At 48.5% G+C, this 22,294-nt stretch overlaps 2 long non-coding RNA genes across 10 annotated transcripts in view; both read left to right on the plus strand.

Annotated features, from left to right (window-relative positions):
- The window catches only part of LOC106036620 (uncharacterized), a 214,954-nt gene extending 203,802 nt beyond the window's left edge, over positions 1-11,152 (plus strand). For 4 of the 6 annotated variants that reach the window (XR_010830016.1, XR_010830017.1, XR_010830012.1 and 1 more), the window contains 4 exons: positions 5,152-5,361; positions 6,698-8,116; positions 8,587-8,717; positions 9,127-11,152. This is a non-coding gene — a long non-coding RNA (uncharacterized lncRNA). The remainder of the gene's footprint in view (positions 1-5,151; positions 5,362-6,697; positions 8,117-8,586; positions 8,718-9,126) is intronic. The other 2 variants (XR_010830015.1, XR_010830013.1) reach the window with 2 other exon arrangements.
- Positions 11,153-14,491: 3,339 nt separating this feature from the next.
- LOC106036625 (uncharacterized) overlaps positions 14,492-22,294 on the plus strand; it is a 45,201-nt gene continuing 37,398 nt past the window's right edge. For 2 of the 4 annotated variants that reach the window (XR_001207469.3, XR_007162234.2), the window contains exon 1: positions 14,493-22,222. This is a non-coding gene — a long non-coding RNA (uncharacterized lncRNA). Of the gene's footprint in view, positions 22,223-22,294 lie in introns of all 4 variants that reach the window. The other 2 variants (XR_001207470.3, XR_007162233.2) reach the window with 2 other exon arrangements.

Below are 22,294 nucleotides of genomic sequence, written 5' to 3' on the forward strand. Positions count from 1 at the left end.
AAATTACCTCCTTGTTCAGGTCTGTCAGAAAGCGAAGGCAGAGTGCAAGCGGTTATTCTGAGCAAATTAGGTATCTCCTTCCCAGGACGCAAAGACAGTGTTGACAGCAGTGCCGAGTTAAAGACCCCAGTGGGGCCATACTTACATTTCAAGGATGCTGAGCTGGTGCAGATGGGCTCAGCGCCGAGACCCCCCATCGCCACTTCTGGAGGATCTGGTCCAGGGCTGCAAGGGAATAGTTTTCTCCTCCTCACCCTACATGATCCTGTATCTCATGTCCCTGCTAGTCATTCAGGCTTCTTCATTTTGCCTCTGCAGGCACAGAGTGCCCATGCCCTGGAAAGCAGCAGCTCCTGAGGCACTCGTGGGGGCAGGCTGATGTGCCCCAGCAGCCGTTTCTGCTCAGCAGGACGCCTCTTTCAAGTGTCCCTTGCAGGGCAGGCTGGCACCCCCAGCTCTCCTCCTTCCAGGGTCTCCTGCTCAGCCACGACCAGCCCAGACATTGTGAACACCATGGGACCAGCTCCCTCTGACTACTCCTGCTGATCTGATCTGCTTGTCTGAATCAACATCAGCACTGAAGAAATTACTCAGCTCGCTGTGCTAGTGACCACCACGTACGGTTTCCAGCTTGAAAGACGTCCCTGCACTCAAATATGTGGTGGTTCTCCCTCTTAATCCTAGCACTCTCCTTCTGTCCGCCCAGCTAAGTAAGTTATCTCTTAATGTTGTGGTAGTGCAGCCTGATGCGAGGAGGTTTTAGGTTAATAACCTTTGATAAAACCCTACCAACTTTTTTTTTTTTTTTGCCCTTGAAAAACTTGCTTTTCCTTCCAAATGCATCATCCCGTGAGCCCAAGGTTCGCAGATATTCAGATTCATCTTCCTTTATACCATAAACATGCCAGATATATATAATCCATTTGGACACTGGCAAGTGATGACTATCAGAGGCAGAATGGGTACTGAGGGGCCCATAGCTATACAGTAACATCGGCTTGGCAGCAGCTCATCCATCGTGCTAGATGATCTGTCCATTTCCCTGCCTATGGCTTGTAGCATATAAAATACAGACAAAAAGTCAGACCAAATATTCCATGTGCAATGCTCTTTGCATTGTAGCCCAGCTCTTCCAGCCTCGGTTTAAATGCACTCGCGGTCCAGCTGCTGGGCTGAGATGCCGCTTTTTGAAAGAAATGTGTCTCAGAAATTCCTGAAAGTCGCTGCTCTATGTATGACACGTCAAGTTACATCTGCTGTGTCACAAAGCATCAGCGTGTTGCAAAATACAGTAATGAAAGGCGACAAGATACACTGTAAACAGTTTCGGTTGATGTTTTTGTTTATTCCAGGGTGAATTTCATGTGATATCACAGCAGAACTTTCGCCCGGGGTGGTCAGCCAAATCACCCCCAACATTTTGGGTGCCAACGTAGTTTAGCTTTCAAGCTAACGTTCACAAAGCTCTCAGAGCTGCCCCCATGCCCCAGCACAGGCAGCAGTAGGGCAGAGCCAGGCGCCTAGTGGGGTAAGGGGCATCCCCCACGCCAGCTGTGTCCCCCTGCCCACGCAAGGAGCCGTGCAGGGAATTTCCCTATCACCCTCCAGGCATGCCCCAGGGCTCCCCACAAAGGGCTGACGTGATGCAAGTCATGGCTGGGGCACTTGGTGGGGCTTTCTTCGCCTACTGGAGAAAGCTCATAAACTCGTTTGCAAATCCTCCACCCGAGCCGTACAGGTGGCTGATGTTTATAAAGGTTTTCTACTTGGAGCTCATTTCCTTAAAATCTGTCCTTACACTTGCTAAAATCCCCGTTCCAAGCTGCACGAGGCTTTCAGCTCCATTTTCCTCTCAGCGTTTTTCGCCTATATTGTTGCAGGAGTCAAGTAGGGAAATGCACAGAGCTGGGAGATTAAAGATGTAAATTTTATAAACAGAAATCAAAGGTCCTAAATCCTTAGCAAAGAAAAGCCAACATAAGTATGAACATTAAAAAACATACATAAATAGTACTTCAAGGCTGAATGTGTTAAATTATTCAACAGTTAAGTCATAAGTGTTCTTAAACTTAAGTATAAAAATGCCCTTGACAATATTTCATAGCTGTGCATTTCTCTAAAATATTTAGCATTCTCATTAAAGAGAATGACTTTATTTTATATATTAGTTACACTCCCACTTGTTAATATGAAGGAATTTAGTAGCAAAGAGCATTCTTATGCATATAAGCCGAAGACAATTTACATATAAAGTTGGACAACTATTCACTTTTTATTTATTCCTGGATCATCTGCATCCACGCAGAGCCACAGAACATTTAAACAAATTCGTTCCTTAATGTGTAGTATTAATATTTCCTAGCCCCAAATATCATTTGCTAATGCCATCGCAAAGACAGGTTCATTCAAAGCTACATGGAAGTTCTTGCCTTTGAAAGACTTAATGAACCTTACATTTTTGGTATACTGCACAGTGTAATGCCTATTACATATTCATTGCCAGAATGGAAGATTTCCTTTAACTCTGAGCTTCCTGGTCTAGTTCACTGTAAAACATTGTCAAAAGTCACAAGAGACTTTCACTGAAAATTGTGACTCTTGATAGCAGGATGTAATGGGGAGGTTTAGAATAGAAGAACCACTGGTATATGGGCCCGGGGGGAATAGTTCTGACAGACAAATGGATGGATAATACAGTTTTTGACATAATGGGATGAAAAAGTTTATGCCAGAAAGAACTGAATTAAAGTTATTACTTTAAGGAAATTCTGAAGTTCTCAGCACCAGCGGCATTACCTGCATGTGTTTCGTTTTACTGCATCTGTGCATAACAGATTTTTAAACAGCGTTGGTTTTGAATTGATTTACAAGCTTACTAACAAATCTGCAGTAAAATTTTAGTTACTTTCTTGGAAGTAACCCCAGTAACATCATTTTACAGGGTGTTTTTTTTGGGAGCTGGAGTTGTTTGATCTGTCTGTTTTTTAAAGCCCTGCATAATCACTTTGCCTCCTGACTCCCTTTCGTAGGAGCAGCAAAACAAAAAAGACTATTATTCAGAGTTTTGCTCTGGAATAGTAGGAGGGTGCATAAAGCTATATTCTTTTGTATATATATTTTTTTTCTGTGTGTTTTGTGAACTTTGGAAATTAGCAGCTCTGAGATCCCTGGTGAGACACAGAAATTGGCCGATGTGGAAACCATTGCAAGATCAAGGCCTTAGTTAACGAAGGCCATCCAAAAAGGACTGCCTGTTGCTCTACGTGTTATTTTTAGGTGATGGCAGGGCTGAGCTGTCGGTCAGACACACTTTTAGGTGTGCGTGCGTGTGCGCACCAAGGGGTTTGACCACAGGTCTCTGGGGAGGGGATGGTGCAATAACAGCCTCTCCACCCCGAAGCTTCTGCCTGAGCTGTGTTTCATTTGAGCTGGCAGTGACTAAGCCAACGGCTAAAATGCAGAAATAAGTACGGCGGAGAAAGGCCCTCATAATGGCAAAAATGAAAAATGTGTTAGTGCAGAACAATGAAGTGATGGTAAATCTAAAATGTAGGCACCAGTCACCACTTGTACCATGCTGTTGTCAGAAGTGTGCTGAGATATCTGAGAGAGCAGGCTGAGAAAGGGAAGCTAATTATACCACATTATTCACTTCTGCTCATTAGGTATAGTACAAAGGCTCTGCTTTTTATGTATATATTAAAGTGCCAAGGAGTACAGGAATAGATAACTTAATGTTTCTTTTGTCTCACTACTGGGTCAGTTCAGACAGAAAAAAATGTATTTTCATGGACCTGTGAGTTCCCATCCTCAAGAATTAGGGATTTCACCCTATGTCACTCCAAACAAACAAAAGGCAACTTCCCCCTCCTCCCCCCCCCCAACACCCAGCAAAACCAAGCTCAACTAAAGCAAAGCTCCTGTGCCCAGTGGCAATTCCTCACCCAGCACCTGCGCAAGGGGGCTCGAGGGGGGGCTGCCTTCCCTGCTCTGCTCAGCATAGGCAATAGCAGCATTGGGAAGGCTCTTCGTACTCGGTCCCTCTTCCCCACACACCCCAAAGAGCTCCAGAGATGATTTGGCAGCCACAACCTACCACCCCCTGCTGACATCCATCCCCGGCTTGCGTCAGCCCCTCCTGCTGCCTCTTGCCACTCCTTCATCCCGAGAGCACAGATAACCACCCGCTCCCTGGCTGAGCACCAGTGAAATGAGTTCAGCTGTTTAATAAACTTCGGAAGGTACGTGTAATGCATTCTCTTAGATGTTCTACCTGCCCCACAATCCTTGTATTGCATTTGGATCTGTAAATGAGCCGTTAGGAATAGATGAACGGGAAGGCGGAGGATTGGTTTATTGAAAATATTTATATATGTGAAATACCCGACTTTCAAAATCCACGGCTCTCTAATGCTCAAGTCACAGAGCACACATTAAATCTGAAAGGAGAGGAACAGGTAACACACTTCCGCAGTCAGGTGAAGGAAATCAAATTTGGGCATTGAAATCTCCGCTTTCCCACGATGAAAATTGCCTTGCTGTTCTAATTATGAGCATCACAAAAGCCACTGCTTCAGTAAAATACCCTGCAGCTACACAAAAGGATAGGCTGGAGAAGCACACATCTACCAATAAGTGGCACTGAGTATCTACTCCATTTCTCACACAGGTTGGCATATCTCTCAGTGGTCCATCTGGTAGAATTGGATGGCATTTATCAGGAAATAATCCAATTGTGGCATGCCAAAACCTGAACATGAAAAGTACTTGTGCCTAGTGTCAATCATTCACCCTCTGACAGTTCAATAAACATCCTTTCTGTGATGGTTTTCAGGAACACTGACACCCAAAATGCTGGAAACAATGCCAGAGATGGAAATGACAATGCTTCTGTGAAACATCAAAAGGGACCGACACAACCTGGCACGGATTCTGTCAAGTGTTGCTTAGCAATACAGTGTTTGTGGGCCGCTGGCGTGTCAGGATTAGCTGCAAAGGGAGTGATATTCACACCTTTGCTGAAAATACATCGTTCCTGAATACAGGAGTATGAAGTGGGGAAGTGCAGCGTGGAACTGGGGATGCCACAGCCACAATATACAACTTGAGCTTTCCAAAAAGCCATCTAACCTCCCCGGTTTTCTTCCTCAGGCATGAAAAGAAAAGCTGGACTGTGCCAAGCTGGTGTGCCTTGTCCCAGTACCGTGAGGACGCAGCCCTGCCCAACCAAGCACCGGGCAGCAGGACTATGGGCTCAGAGGATACGAGGAGGTCTCACACCACCACTCGGTCACCACCACCACTTCCCTTGGGCTGGGGTTGGAGAGGGCCAAGCTCTGCTCCTAGCAGCTCTCACAGGAGGTACGTGCAGGCAGGATTTCACGCAGGCTGGGTTGGCCACTGGGGCTCGGCTGATGGTGATAACATATGCACAGAAAGCCTAAACCTGGAATTGGGATGTAAATAACCGGTATCGCTTCTAATGAAGTGTGAAATAGGGACAGTCATTTTAACAGCAAAGGTGTTGGTAATAAGATCATGCAAGTAGCTCGTGGTAACAAAAAGAAAACTTGCTCACCTGACAAAATTCTCAAGTGAGTCCCTCTCCCCAAATGACTCGATTTACTCTTTGTCTCTCCTGTTCCCCCATCCCACCTCACAAGGGACCCTGAAGGGCAAAAGCGGCGTTTCCAGTAAGACAAACAAGGCTCCGTAGCTGGAGGGAGAGCGTGCTGCTTTATATTGCAAACACCACTTTGCTACTGACAAGGAAACTGAATTGGGGGAAGTGAAATAACTTGCCTGAAGACGTGGACAGACCTGGGAACTAAAGTGAGGTCCCCGTAATGTGCCAAATCCTGAAGCGGAGGCTCACAAGGTCTAACCAAATCGCCTTTTATGTGCGTGTCTGGTAAATGGGAATGGGAGTAACGTGTGCATATCAAATAAGGGGGTTTTGCCTGTCTTGAAATTCAGGGCTTTCAGATCCAGGAATCAGCTGATGCCTGGAGCATATAAACTGCCTTTTTGGTGTGGTGAGGGCAGGCCCGTGGGTCCAAATGCAGACACGCCAGCCAAGCCCATCCAAATGGAGGTGCTGAGACGGTGAGAGGAGGCAGCTGCTGGGAAAGGCTCTTCTGGAACAGGATGGGTTGGCCACTACCCCTCTGGCTCAGGGCTGCCCAGCCTGATGGCACTGCAGTGGTGGCAAGGCTGAAAACATCATTGAGAAGGCTCTTTCAAACAGGCAGAGAGCTCCAAACTGAAATCCTGAGGTGTGCAGATTCTTATATATACTTATGACAGTTTTCCAGGGAGAAGTACAAGCTAACTCCATCAGTGCCTTTGAGCCTTGACTTGTTAATTGGCATTACTTCTAATTCCCAGCTATATTTTAAGGTATGAACCTAAGGAATTTTAAAGTCATTATGTGGGTGAGGGACTGATAAAAATAAATCCTTCAGGTTTGAAAGTGGCAGAGAGGGAATAAAAGGTGTTAAGAAATCCATGAGTTTTCAGCCAATTGGTTCAAAAAAGCATCCGGGTGGACTGCAGCTTCTAGAGAAAGGTCACTGATACTACTCTGGGTACCTCTTTTTATGAACTTTATGCATCACATAAAATAAATTTAAAGCAGTTTAATTTAACAGTCTAATTAGTCATGGCTTTTTCATCTTGTCTATTTAACTATACACAGAACAAAGAGAAAGACACAAGGCCAAATTTGGAGCTGGCACAAATCAGTTCTGCAAGTCAAGGAAGCCGTTCCTGCTCATCCAGGCTGGATACAGATGCCGTTGGCCAATTTTATCCCTGGGGATAACACCCCTAATGTCTGAAGAGTTGCACTGCATATGAATTTGGCTGCCAGGAATTAACTCCCTGCAGAGCGGATCCCTTATTCTCAGTGTTCAGAGCTTGTGCCCAGTTAGTGAGAGTGTGGGTGAAATACTCAGGAGAAATGGCTTAAAAATTCCAGATAGTTTGGAACAAAACTCCTCTAAGTGTTGGCTTCACAAAGACACATGCAAGCATTTCCCATCGCTTCAGTCTGCTTAATTTGCACCCCCTTTCGCTTTAAATTTCAGTGTTCATATAATCTCACAATCTCAGGCAAATGGCAATCACATGAATGCATCCTCCACTGGAAGTAAGTGTCTCTCTGTTGCCTTTGATGTGGTTATACTGGTTATACCATTATACTAAATCGTGCCTTGTACTTCAGCTCCTCTGTGTAAACCCACAACAGTAAGCAGGTCTTGGTGCAAAGGCATGAACCAACCCACGTTTACAAAGGTGATGTTTCTAAGCAGATTCCCAGCTAACAATGTCTTAGGCCAGCTAAATCTAGAGCTCTATGTCCGTACTTAGAGGCTGGTATTTCAGGGGGTTGTGATTCTGCTGCCAGCTTTCATTAACTAAATAAATAATTATTTCTTTCAGGTTTCAGATTTTGTAGATTCCAGCAGAGATCTATCTCCGGTCTGTTGACTGAGACATGGGGCTCATTTATTTTGTGATGTACTTTTGATAGAGCAGGTACCAGGCGAGGATTGCCATCCTGAAAAGTCCTCAGGGCTCTTCTCCTATGTCAGCAGGCAGCAAAAGGGCTTGGAGGTGATGGGGGTGGCAAAGCCATGTGTCACCCCAACCCCTGGGTGACACAAGAGTCCATTCAAAATGCCTCTTTTCAAAGTTTCCGTAAGTTAGAGTTTCCTCAGCCAAAAATGACTACAACAAACAACAAAAACACAATAAAGAAATGCAAATATATCCTAAACCACCTAATAATTAACTGTGTTCAATTAATCTCTGGGGTGCTCTGTGCTGCTGTGTGGTCTCCCTGGAGGCAGCAGCAGCACCATAGCGGTGAGTTAATGAGTTCTGGTTGTGTCTTGTCCACAGACTTGGCTGCCTCACCGTGCTCCTCCTCTGGCCCAGCTTTCCGAGGAAGAACACCCACTTCTGAGGGCTTTCTCTGTCTTCCTGCTGGAAGCTGATGAAACACCCAGTCTTCCCGTATAAAACATTTCCAAGGTGCTGCCTCCGTGGGGCTCAGCAGGCTGCCACTCTGTGCCCCATTCATGGTGCAGCAGTGGCCGGATCTGCACACTGAGTAAGCTGAGTTCCCGCATGTTAGGGGGTGGGGGTCCCAGGGGCTGCTGGTGCCCGCACAGTGGGCAGTGCACAGCTCCCCTCTCCCATGTCAGCACTGATGGCTGAAGCAACAAGAGTCTCAGTGGATGATGAGGCCAAAAGAGGAGTCTTTTCTGTCTCAACAACCATTGCATTTTTCTTTGCACTCCTGTCATGTGAAGACCAGGTCTTCATTTTGGCAATACAATTTGAAGAGAATGAGTTCATCTGCTCTTTGTTGGGGTCTGTAGACCTTAGTGCTTCACATTAGGTCTAGCATCTGTTTATGTTACTCCTGTTTCTTCTGCAGCTGGGTGTCACTGGGCTGTCAGGCTTCTTTGCACATCTTTCTCTTCCCTTAAACTTCTGTTAAATTTAGGTTTTGCTTGGCAACACACTCTTAAAGTTTTTTAAAGCTTCTGATTATACTTTTATCCTTCTTTTCTTCAGATTCAGCGAGGACCTGTGCAGACCCTGGACCTCTTCTCTGTCAAGAAATTGTTTTTTCCTGTGAAATGCTACAGGTGCTAAAGACAACTCAAACAGCATTGCAGGAAGGAGTCCCCAAAGGGGTCCTGAGCGTGAGTGAAAGGGACACTGTGGACATGTGCAGCACAGGAACATGTTTGCCATTAGCCCTATTTCCAAGAGTATCTCTGTAGGCAATAGGAAATGTTCATTTTTCACATCTCCACAGAAACATCTGTACATAAAGATGAGGGGCCTGTGTCTCCTCCTTCAGACCTGCTCTGTTGGGAGCTTTCCCACATCGTGGAGTTTCCTACATCCTCCTTGGGGTACTCTCCTGTCCTTCTGAAGAGTGTCCTGCATGCACTTGCTAGAAGTCCATAGTTGCCATATCTTCTGAGATTTAACATTCTAATTTCCATATTGCTTTTTTTTTTTTCTCCCTAATACTGCTGGGGTTGGGCACACACTGCACACTGACTTGTGTACTCACAATCACTAATGCTTTTTTTTCCTCCCTAGGCTGAATCCGTCCTCACACTGCAGCACAACAGCAGCGCTCGCTACCAGGAGGACCAGAGCTGACACTGCTGCTGATACATTTTGTTTTTCCCTTTCTACCTCCATTGGCTACCACTGCACGTGCCCTCACCTGTATCATTCACCACAGAGCGGACAGCGTTACATGCTGTTTTCTGCGGTCTCCAGCATTCACTTCGTGGTACCTTCCTGACTTGGGACTTCTTTCTTGCAGTAGTTTGTATGAAACATCTCACAGTGCTGCTTTCCAGGAACTCCATTCTGGACAGGATTAATTCCTTTGTGTGGCAAATTTTAATTGTTCTATCAAGGTGTTTTTTTCTTTCTTTTTTTTTTTTTTGAGTTTTCCAACCCCTTCCCCTGGTGTTTTGTCCCAAATCCCAGCCATAATATATTCTCTCTAATGAGAGAACATAATTGTAAGATCGGTACTTCAACCTTCTATTACTCACAGGCTCTTTTATAGTTTCATCCTGAGTTTGTACCAAGGTTGTTTTTTTTTTTTCCTATTGAAAAATAAGAGGTTGACGTATTTCATCTTTCTTGGAGGACCACTGTTCTTGCATTGTTTTACTACCGTTTTGTACTCCTCTGCTGGAGTTAAGGAAAAGCCACAAAAAGGTGCTGGTTCCCCAAATCAGCCATTGTTAAGAAAGAGGGCAGCTGCTGACTCTTTTTATTCACTAGAAGTGTCAATAAATGCTTTCAGTCGTTGTATGTGTTTCTGAAGGGCTTCACCTTTCTGTTGCAGTAAAGACATTATGCAGCTATGTCTTGTTCAGGTCGTACAGCACTGTCTCCAACACAATAAAGGCCCAGCAAGTGAAAGGCCTAGAGAGTAGAGGCCCGGAGAGTGGTGGCTGAGAGAATGGGAGACTAACAGTGGGAGGCCCCGCAAGTGGGCAACAGAGAGTTACAGGACGAGTGAGAGGCCCAAAGAGTACAGACCCATCGACTAGGAGGCCCAGGCAGTTGGAGGCACAGCAACTGGGAAGCCAAGAGAATGGAAGCTTACACTAGGAGGCTGAGAGTGGAAGGCTCAGAAATTGGAGGCCAAGAGAGTGTAGGGCCCAGAGTTGGAGACTCAGTCTGTAGGAGGCTGAGTTAGATTCTAAGTGGAAGGCCCCAAGAGAAGAGGCTCAGTAAATCAGAGTCTGAGAGAGTGGGAGGCCCTGAATTGGAGATCTAGTATGCGGGAGGCCAAGAGACTGGGAGGTTGACTTGGAGGCTTAAACATTAGAGGAGTGAAGAAGAAAGTAGAAGAAAGTGGTAGGTTCAGTGAGTGCAGGTCCCATGAATGGATGCTGAGTGAGTGTGAGGTCTATGGAGTAGGAGGCCAATTGTTGCAGGCCTAGATAGTGGAGGCCCAGATAGAGATATCAAAAATGGGAGGCAAATATTAGGAGGTACAGAGAGTGGAGGCCCAGAAAGTTGGAGGCTGAGAGAATAGGAGGCTTGGAGAGTCTAAGCTCAGGGACTGAATGCAGGGTGATTTGGAGGCTGATACTTGACAGCTGTGAGAGTGGATGCTGAGAAAGATGGGAGCCCAGAATAGGAGGGAGTGGAGGCTAAAGGAGTGGGAGGTCCAGACATCTGAAGGTCATTAACGGGAAGCTGAGTGAAGGAGAGGCAAAGGGAGAGGAGGCTGTGTCTAGGAGGTCATTGTAGTAGAGGCAGAGAGAGAAGGATGCAGAGAGAAATGGAGGCTGAAGAAATGGGAGGCCTAGCATGGAGGTTCAGCAAGTTAAGGCACAGATAGTAGATGCCAAATAAGCAGGAGATAAAGTATTAGGAGAGCCATATTGGACAGAAAGTGGAGACTCATGGCCTGGGAGGTCAAGAGAATAGGAGCCCAGAGATTACAGGCCAACAGGATGGAGTCTGGATATGTGGGAAGCCAAAAGACTGGAGGATGAGAGAGGCTGATAATTCAAGAATGGAAGAGTGGAGACTGAGGGAGATGGTGGCCTAAAGATTTGGAGGCTGGTAATAAATAGGAAGCTGAGTGAAGGAGCTGCCCAGGGAATAGAAGCTGATTGACTGGGAGGTCACGAGGGTGGGGACTGAAAGAGTGGGATGATGAGAGACATGGCGGCTGAGGAAATGGGAGAACTAGGGTGGAGGACCAGTGAGTTGAGGTCTAAATAGTGAAGCCCAGAGTGGGAGGCCAAAATTGGGAGGCCCAGTAAGTGGAGGCCCAGGGAGTGGGAGCCCAAGAGAATGGCAGGTGCAGGGATTAGAAGCCCAAATAGTGGAGGCTGTGTGATTGTAAAACTGATATCTGGAGTCTGGTAGAGAGGTAGAGGCCGAGAGTGGGAGGCTTCTGGAGCAGAGGTTAAGTGAAAGACTGTCTTAGTGGGAGGCCCATGAGGTGTGAGACCAAGAGAATGGGAAGCTTAGTGAATCTAGACCCAGAAAGTGAAGGGTGGCTGAATTAGAGGCCAATTTTTGGCAGCTGGTGGAGTGGAGTCTAAGAGAGATGGAGGCCCAGAGTGGGAGGCACTGGAAATGGAGGCTGAGGAAGTGGGAGGCTAATATTTCAAGGCCAGAGTTAGTGGAGGCTGAGGGAGATGGTGGCCCAGATTTGGAGACAATTAATTGGGGGGCTGAGTTAAGAAGACGTTCAGGGAGCAGAGGTTGATTGATTGGGAGGTCATGAGTGTGGAGACTGAGACAGCGGGAGGCTGAGGGAGAGGGGGACTGAGGAAATGAGAGATCTCAGGTGGAAGCCCAGTGAGCTGAGGTGCAGAAATAAAGACCAAAAGTGGGAGACCCAAGGAGAAGAGGCTGGGTGACTGGGAGACTAATACTGAGAGGCTGGTAGAGTACAGGCTGAGAGAGACTGAGGCCCAGAGTGGGAGGCCCAAGGGGTAGAGGCTGAGAAAGTGAAAGATGTATTAGTGGGAGGCCTGGGGAAGGGGAGGCCTAGAAAGTTGGAGACCATTAATGGGAGGAGAAAAGACAGTAAGGCCCAGGGTGTGGAGGCTGAGTTACTAGGAGGTCATAAGAGAGAAGACTGAGAAAGAGGAATGCCAAGAAAGATGGAGGTTAAGTAAAATGGAGGTTGGGCGAGTGTAAGGCCTATGGACTAAAGGTCCAGAAAGTAGAGGCTGGGAGTGTGGGAGGTCATAAGAGTGGAAGCTGAGAAAAAGAGATGCCAGGAAAGATGGAGGTTAAGGAAAATGAGAGGCTGAGATAGCAGGAGGCTCAGGGGATAGAGGCCCAGCAATTGGAGGCCGGAAAAGTGGGAGGTGGTAAAGGTGAAGGCTGAAAAAGAGGGACGCCAAGAAAGATGGAGGTTCAGTAAATCGGAAGCCAAAAGATGGGGAGGCTCAGAGAACTGAGGCCCAGTAATTGGAGGCTGGGAGAGTGGTAGGTCATAAGAGTGGAAGCTGAGACTGAGGGAATCAAAGCATAATCACAGTATCACAGTATCACAGTATCACAGATTTCTAGGTTGGAAGAGACCTCAAGATCATCGAGTCCAACCTCTGACCTAACACTAAGTACTCCACTAAACCATATCGCTAAGCTCTACATCTAAACGTCTTTTAAAGACCTCCAGGGACGGTGACTCCACCACCTCCCTGGGCAGCCCGTTCCAATGCTTAATAACCCTTTCGGTAAAGAAGTTCTTCCTAACATCCAACCTAAAACTCCCCTGTCGCAACTTTAGCCCATTCCCCCTCGTCCTGTCACCAGGCACGTGGGAGAACAGACCAACCCCCACCTCGCTACAGCCTCCTTTAAGGTAACTGTAGAAAGCAATAAGGTCGCCCCTGAGCCTCCTCTTCTCCAGGCTGAACAACCCCAGCTCCCTCAGCCGCTCCTCATAAGACTTGTTCTCCAGACCCCTCACCAGCTTGGTCGCCCTTCTCTGGACTCGCTCGAGCACCTCGATGTCCTTCTTGTAGTGAGGGGCCCAAAACTGAACACAGTACTCGAGGTGCGGCCTTACCAGAGCCGAGTACAGGGGGACAATCACCTCCCTAGACCTGCTGGCCACACTGCTTCTTATACAGGCCAGGATGCTGTTGGCCTTCTTGGCCACCTGGGCACACTGCTGGCTCATATTCAGCTGCCTATCAACCAATACTCCCAGGTCCTTCTCGGCCAGGCAGCTTTCCAGCCACTCTTCTCCCAGCCTGTAGCGCTGCTTGGGGTTGTTGCGCCCCAGGTGCAGGACCCGGCACTTGTCCTTGTTGAACTTCATACAGTTTACCTCAGCCCATCGCTCCAGCCTATCCAGATCCTCCTGCAGAGCCTTCCTGCCCTCGAGCAGATCGACACACGCACTTAGCTTGGTGTCATCTGCAAACTTACTGAGGGTGCACTGGACGTCCTCATCCAGATCATCGATAAAGATATTAAAGAGGGCCGGCCCCAGTACCGAGCCCTGGGGGACACCACTAGTGACCAGCCTCCAACCAGATTTGACTCCATTCACCACAACTCTCTGGGCCCGGCTATCCAGCCAGTTTCTAACCCAGCGAAGCGTACGCCAGTCCAAGCCCCGAGCAGCCAGTTTCTTGAAGAGGATGTTGTGGGGAACGGTGTCAAAAAGCCTTATCAAGGCTAATCATCAAGGATGATTAAAGGAGGAAGCCAGAAAAAATGGGAAGCATAGAGAGTGGAGGCTATGAGAGGGGGAGGTCATAAGAGAGGAGGCAGAGAAAGAGGCCTGGTGAGAAGATGGAGGTTAAGGAAAATGGGAGGCTGAGATAGTGGGAGGTTCAAGGAATAGAGGACCAGAGAGTAGAGGCTGGAAGAATGGGTGGTAATAACATGGAGGCTGAGAAACAGGGCTGACAAAGAAGATGGATGTTAAGTAATTTGGAGGCCGAAAGACTGGGATGCTCATGGAATAGAGGCCCAGTAATTGGAGGCTGGGAGAGTGGGAGGTCGTAAGAGTGGAGGCTGAGAAAGAGGGATCAGAATAAAAATGAAGTTCAATTATATGGAGGACAAAATAATTAGGAGGCCTAGAGTGTGGAGGCTGGCAGAGGGGGAGGTCATAAGAGTGGAGGCTGAGAAAGAGGGATGAGACGAAAAATGAAGGTTAATTAAATGGGAGGCCAAAAATAATTAGGAGGCCCAGAGATTCAAGGCTGGCAGAGGGGGAGGCTGTAATAGTGGAGTCTGAGAAAGAGGCTTGCCAGGAAGGACAGAGATTAAGGAAAATGGGAGGCCAAGATAGCAGCAGGCTCAAGGACTAGAGGTCCAGAGAGTGGAGGCTGGGAGCATCAGAGGTCATAAGAGTGGAGGCTGAGAACAAGGTGTGCCAAGAAAGACGGAGGTTAAGTAAATTGGAGGCCAAAAGAGTGGGGTGCTCAAGGAATAGAGGCCCAGCAAGTGGAGGCTGGGAGAGTGGGAGGTCATAAGAGTGGAGGCTGAGAAAGAGCAATGCAAAGAAAAATTAAGGGTAAGTAAATGTGATGCCAAAAACTGGGAGGCCAAGAGAGTGGAGGCTGGAAGTGTGGGAGGTCATAAGAGTGGAGGCTGAGAAAGAAGGATGACAAAGAAAATGGAGGTAAAGAAAATGGGAGGCTGAAAGAGTGGTGTGCTCACGGAATCAAGGCCCAAGAATTGGAGGCTGGGAGAGTAGGAGATCATAAGAGTGGAGGCTGAGAAAGAGGGATGAGAATAAAAATGAAGGTTAATTATATGGAGGACAAGATAATTAGTAGGCCTAGAGAGTTGAGGCCAGCAGAGGGAAAGGTCATAAGAGTGGAGGCTGAGAAAGAGGCATGAGAAGAAAAATGGAGGTTCAGTAAATCAGAAGCCAAAAGATTGGGAGGCTCAGGGAACTTAGGCCCAGTAATTGGAGGCTGGGAGAATGGTAGGTCATAAGAGTGGAGGCTGAGATAGAGGGATGCAAAGAATAATCAAGGTTAGTTAAATGGGAGGCCAAAAATATTAGGAGGCCCAGAGAGTAGAGGCTGGAAGAGTGGGTGGTAATAATGTGGAGGCTGAGAAAGAGGGATGACAAAGATGGATGTTAAGTAAATTGGAGGCCTAAAGACTGGGATGCTCATGGAATAGAGGCCCAGCAATTGGAGGCTGGGAGAGTGGGAGGTCATAAGAGTGGAGGCTGAGAAAGAGGGCTGAAAAGAAAACTCAAGGTTAATTAAATGGGAGGCCAAAATAATTAGGAGGCTCGGAGAGTGGAGGCTGGCAGAGGGGGAGGTCATAATAGTGGAGGTTGAGAAAGAAGCCTGGCAAGAAGGATGGAGGTTAAGGAAAATGGGAGGCTGAAATAGCGTGAGGCCAGGACTAGAGGTCCAGAGAGTGGAGGCTGGGATCATTGGAGATCATAAGAGTGGAGTCTGAGAAAAAGGTATGCCAAGAAAGATGGAGGTTAAGTACATTGGAGGCTGAGAGATCAGGAGGCTCAGGAAATAGAGGCCTACCAATGAGAGGCTGGAATAGTGGGAGGTCATAAGAGTGGAGGCCGAGAAAGAAGGATGACGAAAGAAGATGGAGGTTAAGGGAAATGGGAGACTGAAAGAGTGGGGTTCTCACAGAATCGAGGCCCAAGAATTGGAGGTTGGGAGACTGGGAGGTCATAAGAGTGGAGACTGAGAAACAGGAATGAGACGAAAAATCAAGGTTAATTAAATGGGAGGCCAAAAATAATTAGGAGCCCCAGAAATTTGAGGCTGGCAGAGGGGAAGGCTGTAATAGTGGAGGCTAAGAAAGAAGCCTACCAAGAAGGATGGAGGTTAAGGAAAATGGGAGGCCGAGACAGCAACAGGCTCAAGGAATAGAGGTCCAGATAGTGGAGGCGGGGAACATCGGAGGTCATAAGAGTGGAGGCTGAGAAAGCAGGATGACGAAAAGGACGTAGGTTAAGGAAAATGGAAGGCTTAAAGTGTGGGAGGCTCTGGGAATAGAGGCCTAGCAATTGGAGGCTGGGAGAGTGGGAGAACAGAAGAGTAGAGGCTGAAAAAGAGGGCCAAGTAGAAAACTCAAGTTTAATTAAATGGAAGGCCAAAATAATTAGGAGGCCCAGAGAGTGGAGGCTGGCAGAGGGGGAGGTCATAAGAGTGGAGGCTGAGAAAGCTTCTCAGGCAAAACTTTGAGGAATAATCAAGGGTGACTAAAAGAAGAAGCCAGAAAAATTGGGAGGCCAAGAGAGTGGAGGCTGTGAGACGGGGAAGTAGTAAGAGTGGAGGCTGAGAAAGAGGCTAGGCAAGAAGAATGGAGGTTAAGGAAAATGGGAGGCTAAAAGAGCGGGAGGTTCAAGGAATAGAGGCCCAGAGAGCAGAGGCTGGTAAAGTGGGAGATCATGATGTGGAGGATGAAAATGTGGGATGACAAAAAAGATGGAGGTTAAGTAAATTGGAGGCTAAAATAGTTTGACATTCAGGGAATAGATGCCCAGCAATTGGAGGCTTGGGATTGTGGGAGGTCGGAAGAGTGGAGGCTGAGAAAGTGGGGTCAGAAGAAAAATCAAGGTTAATTAAATGGGTGGCCAAAATAATTAGGAGGTCCAGAGAGTGGAGGCTGGCAGAGGGGGAGGTCATAATAGTGGAGGTTGAGAAAGAAGCCTGGCAAGAAGGATGGAGGTTAAGGAAAATGGGAGGCTGAAATAGCGTGAGGCCAGGACTAGAGGTCCAGAGAGTGGAGGCTGGGATCATTGGAGATCATAAGAGTGGAGTCTGAGAACAAGGTATGCCAAGAAAGACGGAGGTTAAGTACATTGGAGGCTGAGAGATCGGGAGGCTCAGGAAATAGAGACCTAGTAATGAGAGGCTGGAATAGTGGGAGGTTATAAGAGTGGAGGCTGAGAAAGAGGGATAAGAATAAAAATAAAGGTTAATTATATGGAGGACAAAATTATTAGGAGGTCTAGAAAGTGGAGGCTGGCAGAGGGGGAGGTCGTAATAGTGGAGGCTGAGGAAGAGGCTTGCCAAGAAGGACAGAGATTAAGGAAAATGGGAGGCCAAGATAGCAGCAGGCTCAAGGACTAGAGGTCCAGAGAGTAGAGGCTGGGAGCATCGGAGGTCATAAGAGTGGAGGCTGAGAACAAGGTACGCCAAGAAAGATGGAGGTTAAGTAAATTGGAGGCCAAAAGAGTGGGGTGCTCAGGGATTAGAGGCCCAGCAAGTGGAGGCTGGGATAGTGGAAAGTCATAAGAGTGGAGACTGGGAAAGGGGGATCACAAAAAATAAATACAAGGCCAAAAACTGGGAGGCCAAGAGAGTGGAGGCTGGAATAATGGGAGGTCATAAGAAAGAGTGGAGGCTGAGCAAGAGGGGTCACAAAAAAGATAGAGGTTAAAGAAAATGGGAGGCTGAATGAGTGGGATGCTCAGGGAATAGAGGCCCAGCAAGTGGAGGCTGGGAGAGTGGGAAGGCATAAGAGTGGAGGCTGAGAAAGAGGGATGGCAAAAGTGATGGAGGTTAAGGAAATGGGAGGCCGAAAGAGCAGGAGGCAATGGGACTGGAAAGTCCAGGGAACAGATGCCCAGGGAGTGGAGGCTGGGAGAGTGGGAGGTCATAAGAGTAGAGGCTTAGAAAGAGGCATGAGAAGAAAAATGGAGGTTCAGTAAATTGGAGGACGAAAGAGTGAGAGGCTTAGGCAATAGAGTCCCAGAGAGTATAGGCTGGGAGAGTGGGAGGTCATAAGAGTGGAGGCTGAGATAGAAGGATGCAAATAATAATCCAGTGTGATTAAAATAAGAAGCCAGAAAAATTGGGAGGCCTAGAGAGTGAAGGCTGTCAGAGGGGGAGGTCATAAGAGTGGGGGCTGAGAAAGAGGCCTGGCAAGAAGAATAGATATTAAGGAAAATGGGAGGCTGAATGAGTGGGAGGCTCAGGTTATAGAGGCCCAGTAATTGCAGGCTGCTAGAGTGGGAGGTCAGAATGTGGAGGCTGAGAAAGAGGGAAGGCAAAAAATATGGAGGTTAAGTAAAAGGGAGATTGGGTGAGTTTGAGGCACATGGATTAGAGGTGCAGAGAGTAGAGGCTGTGAGTATGTGAGGTCATAAGAGTTGAGGCTGAGAATGAGTGATGCCCAGAAAGGTGGATGTTAAGTAGAATGTAGGTTTGGAGAGTGGGAGGTCCAGGGAGCAGAGGCCCAGCAATTGGAGGCTGAGAGAGTTGGAGGCCAAAGGATTGGATGCTAAAGATTTAGATGCCAAGGGAATAGAGGCTGCGAGAGTGGGAGGTCATGATGTGGAGGCTGAAAAAGAGGACAGCCAAGAAAATTATAGTTTATGTAACTGGAAGGCTGCAAGATTGGTAGGTCTTAAGAGTGGAGGCTGAGAAAGAGGGAAGCCAAGAAAGATGTATGTTATGAAAATTGGAGGCTGAGAGAGTGGGAGGCCAAAGGAGTAGAAGGCCAAGGACTTAGAGGCCAAGGGAGTGGAGGCTGTGAGAGAGGGAGGTCATTAAATTGGAGGCAGAGATTAGAGGCCATTGGAATACTGCCTGGGTTAGGGGGAGATGTCAATGGTGGAGGCTCAGAGCGTGGGAAGCTGATATTTGGAATCTGTTAGAGTGGTGTCCAGGAGAGTTGGACGCTCCCAATAGGGGTCACCTGGACTGGAAGCTGAAAGAGTTGGAGGCATGTGGGTGGAGTGGGGCAGGGCAGGGTGGGGGGTGGATTGGCAAGGACATTTATTCATTGTTAATAGGAAGGTGAGTGAAGGAGAGGTCCAGGAAGAGGAGGCTGAGACTGGGAGGTCATTAGAGGAGAGGCAGAGAGAGCAGCATGCTGAGAGAGAGATGGAGGCTGAGGAAGTGGAAGGTCTATCGTGGAGGCCCAGCAAGTCAAGACCCAGATAGTGGAGGCCCATTAAGTGCAGGTCCTGAGTGGGAGATCAAGAGTAGGAGGCCAGTTTTAGGAAATGCAGAGAGTTGAAGGCCCAGGTATTGTGAGAATAGGAAGCCCAGGGATTACAGACCTAGGGAGTAGAGGCTGGGTGAGTGGAAGGCCAAAAGTGGAGGCTGAGGGAGATGGTGTCCCAGATTTGCAGTCCTCTAGATTGAAGGCTGAGAGAGTGAGAGGCCCAGAGATTATGAGGATGAAAGAATGGGACAACCAGGGAGGGGGAGGCCCAGGGACTTGGAAGCTGTTAATGGGAGGCTGAGTGAAGGAGAGGCTTAGGGATCAGAGGCTGCATGACTGGGAGATCATGAAAGTGTAGGCTGAGAGAGCGGGTGGCTGGTATTTGGAGGCACAGTGAAAGCTGAGAGAGACAGAGGCTCAGAGTGGGAGACCTTGGAGTGGAGGCTGAGAAAGTGAGAGGCTGAGTGAGAGTGTGGAGGCCCAGCATTTGGGAGATCAAGAGACTGGGAGGCTGAGTAACTGAGATGCTCAGTCAGTGGAGGTCCAGAGAATGGGAAGCCAAGATAGGGGAAGCCCAGTTTGTTGAGGCTGGCAGACTGGGAGATCCAGGGATTGTGAGGCATATAGAAAGTGGAGTATGTAAATTTGGGAGGCATAGAGACTTGAAAGCCCAGTGTGTGAGAAGCAGGGAGACTGTGAGGCTGAGTGAGTGGGAGGCTTAGAGAGTGGAGGCCCAGAGAGCACAGGCTGAAAGAGTGGGAGGTCCAGCAAGTGGGAGGCTGAGAGAATGGGAGAACAATACTGGGAGGCCAGGAGAGTGGATGTCCAATGACAAGGTGCAGCAAGTGGGCTCCACTATTGGGAGGCTTGGAGAGTAGAAGCTGAGGGCATTGGAGAAGACTGGGAGGCCAAGTAAGACTGGAACTGAGAGAGTGGGAGTCCCAGAGAGTGGTAGGCCTGGTGTGTTGGAGGCCAAGAGAGTTGGAGGCCTAGAGTGGGTGGCTGAGAGTTAGAGGCTAAGTGGGAGACCCAGAGAGTAAAGGTCCAGCAAGCAGGAGTCTGAGAGAGAGGGATGCTATGAAAGTTCTAAGCTCAGAGACTGGGAGGCCCGGTGAATGTACGCTGAGAGCTAGAGGCTGAGTGGAAGGTCCAAAGTGGAGGCCCAGAGAGTGGAGACTGAGAGAATGGGAGTCCCTGAGAGAGGAAGCTGAGACAATAAGAGGCCCAGGGAGATGGGAGGCCAAGACAGCAAGAAGCCAAGTGAGTGGGTGTCCCAACACATAGGAGGTTCACAAAATAGTAGCCCCATAGTGGGAGGCCCATAGAGTGGAGGCCAAGAGAGTGGGATGCCCAGAATGCAAGGTCCAGTGTGTGAGAAGACAGAGTTAGAGGCCAAGAGAGCCGAGGCTGAGAGTTGGAGGCTGAGTAGAAGGGCCAGAGAACAGAGACTCAATTAGTGAGAGGCTAGAAAGTGGGATGCCAAGCCAGTGTGAGGCTGAGAGAGTGTGAAGTCCAGAGAGTGAGAGGCCAAGAAAGTGCAAGCCCAAACAGTGGGATGCCAAAGACTGGAAACCAGTATTTGGAGGCCCAGAGAGTGGAAGGGTGAGAGAGTGGGAGTCTGATATTTGCAGGCTGAGAGAACGGAGGCTGAGTGGGAAGCCAAGAGGCTAGGAGACAGAATAGGAGTTGAGGATTAGATGTTGAGTGAGCAAGAGGCACAATGAGTAGATACCCTGGAGGCAGGAGTCTGAGAGAGCAGGGTGCTAGGAGAGCGGGAAACCCAGTGTGTGGGAGGCTCAGAGTGGAAGTCTCAGAGTGGGAGACACAATGAATGGGAGTCCCAGAGACTGGAAAGCCCTGTGAATGGGAGACCTAGACTGTAGAGGCCCAGAGAGTTGAGGATGATAGTGTGGGAGGCTGAACTTGGGAGGCCAAGTCACTGGGCGGCCCAGAGAATAGAGTTTCAGAGTGGAATACTTAGAGTGGCAGTCTCAGTGTGTGGGAAGCCAAGTGATTTGGAGGCCAACTTAGTGGCAGGGCCAAAGAGTAGAGGCCCAGTGAATAGGAAGCCCAGAGAAGGGAGGCTCAGCAAGTGGGAAATCCCAAATTAGAGGCCCAAGGCATGCCAGGAGCAGTGAATAGGAGGCCCAGGGAATTGAAGCTTAGAGAGTGGAAGGCCCAGAGAGTGGAAGGCACAGTGGGGGAAAGCCCAGAAAGGGGAAGCCTCATAGTGTTTGCCCCCAGCAAACTGCTTTCCAGCAAGTGCAGGTCCAGTGAGTGCAGACCAAGGGAGTTGGTGGCTGAGAGAGTGGGAAGGTGAAGGAGTGGAAGGCCAAGGAGTGGATGCATAGAGAATGGGAGACTCGGTGCACGGAGGCTAAGAGAGCAGGATGTGAGAGAGTGAAGGCCAGAGAGCTGAGGCCCAGGGAGTGCCAGACCCAGCCTGTGGAGGCCTCTGGACTGGGAGGTTCAGAGTGTGGAAGTCTATAGAAAGCAGGAGGCCCAGAAATGGGTGTTACGGAGAGGACAGGCCCAGGGAGCGGCTCAGAGAGCATTTTTAGCCATGAGCAGGAACATTTTCCTGAAGGTAAGTGTCATAGCTTCTGAGGATACTGGAATCTGTTCCTCTAGGTATGCTCTTCCTGTCTTCTTCCTAAATACCAAATCTCCTGTTATTTCCCTTAAATGCCCACTGAGAGTCACATGTATTAAGTCTCACTAGACACAGAAGTGCTGTGCGAAAAGTGACGATAAATGGTGTGTGTAGGACTAGTCTGTGGGGACTTGCACACAGGCTGAGCATCTTCTTTCGGGTGCTGGTTTCACCCCATCCCACAGGCTGGTGCCAGAGGATTTGGGCAACAGAGGAGATGAAGTATCAGCCCCTGAGCCTGAGCTTTCCTTCAACAACCCCAAAGCTGAGGTGTGACCAAAAGCTGACACCAGGGCCTGCCTGCACCCAGCTGCCATGCATGCTCTCCAGTGCTCGAGTGGGCCCAGTCGGCCTTGAAGGCCTTAAACCCTGGGTTGTGTCTGATCATGCAGCATCCATGATTAATTATAAGGATTTTTGTCAACCCACCCACAGAGATAAATGCAGAGAAGCCAGTTTGGTAATTGCCCTCAGTCCCAGTGCACTTCTGGATTGTTGCAGTGCCAGGGTGAAGTTGTGAGAGGAAGTATTTCCTGGCCAGGGCGGAGCCAGGGAAGGGAGCATCAGGAAGGACCCTGGTGCGGGAGGTGGGCTGGAAAGGGAGCAGGGAGGCTGTCAGAGGTGAAGCTGGTGAGCTAATGATGTTATAAATAACACAGGGTTGGTTTGCCTCCCTCTTTTTGAGTGCTTTTGGAGCCCATG

The sequence above is a fragment of the Anser cygnoides genome, chromosome 3, assembly GCF_040182565.1.
Source record: "Anser cygnoides isolate HZ-2024a breed goose chromosome 3, Taihu_goose_T2T_genome, whole genome shotgun sequence".
Classification (NCBI taxonomy): Eukaryota; Metazoa; Chordata; class Aves; order Anseriformes; family Anatidae; genus Anser; species Anser cygnoides.